The sequence below is a fragment of the Hipposideros armiger genome, unplaced genomic scaffold (genome assembly GCF_001890085.2).
Source record: "Hipposideros armiger isolate ML-2016 unplaced genomic scaffold, ASM189008v1 scaffold_408, whole genome shotgun sequence".
NCBI classification, from domain to species: Eukaryota; Metazoa; Chordata; class Mammalia; order Chiroptera; family Hipposideridae; genus Hipposideros; species Hipposideros armiger.
In genome coordinates, this window is record NW_017731758.1 from 1,655,766 (window position 1) to 1,656,561 (window position 796).

Here is a 796-nt window from a genome sequence, read left to right on the forward strand (position 1 = left end):
AAAACAGAGAAAACAGTTTTCTGTCCTTTACATCTTAATGTGGATTCAACTCAATCTGTTTCCTATCCTCATGGTATTAATATTTTGAGGCCTAAGTTTAATTTTGTATAAAAGGCTTCACCCCTTATTAAATAATTTTAGGCATCTGGTGCATTGGAGGTAATTTGGGCATCAAGATAGTCTTTTGTTCTAAGAGCACACTAATCAATGTCCCTCTCCATCCTATAGATCAGCTCCAAAATGAAGGGATGAAGGGCAGTCCCTGAATACGCAGACCTCAGGATTTAGCTCATACCTTGTGTCTAACCTCCTCTAGGCCTACTTATATTTAATGACAGCAACATTTTTAACATCCCCTGCTTTCTGAACAAATTCTTGCTTGTTTCATGGTTCTATATCTAAATCTAATCAAGTTCATCATCATGTATTTGTATAAATATTTCAATAGAATATAACAAGAGTAAATTAATTGCTGTGAATGGAACATTTGTAAACTGTTACTTTCTGCCTTCGCATAAAAACACAAAAGTTATATGTAACTTTCTGGGGAAAAAAATCCACACAGACTCCTGCAGAATTTATTCAGTAAACAAAAAAAATTAGATCCTTTGTAAGAAAGAAATCTTAGCAGATTACAGGTCTCCCCTGCTTTTCAACAGTTTGCTTTATGCCGCTTCGCTTGTGTGAAAGACCTACATTAGTACCTGTTTTCGTTAACTAAAAGAAATCCAAAGAGGATTTTTGCTTTTACGAAAAAAGGTGAAAAACAAAAATAGTGGACGTTTGTTTTGTACAG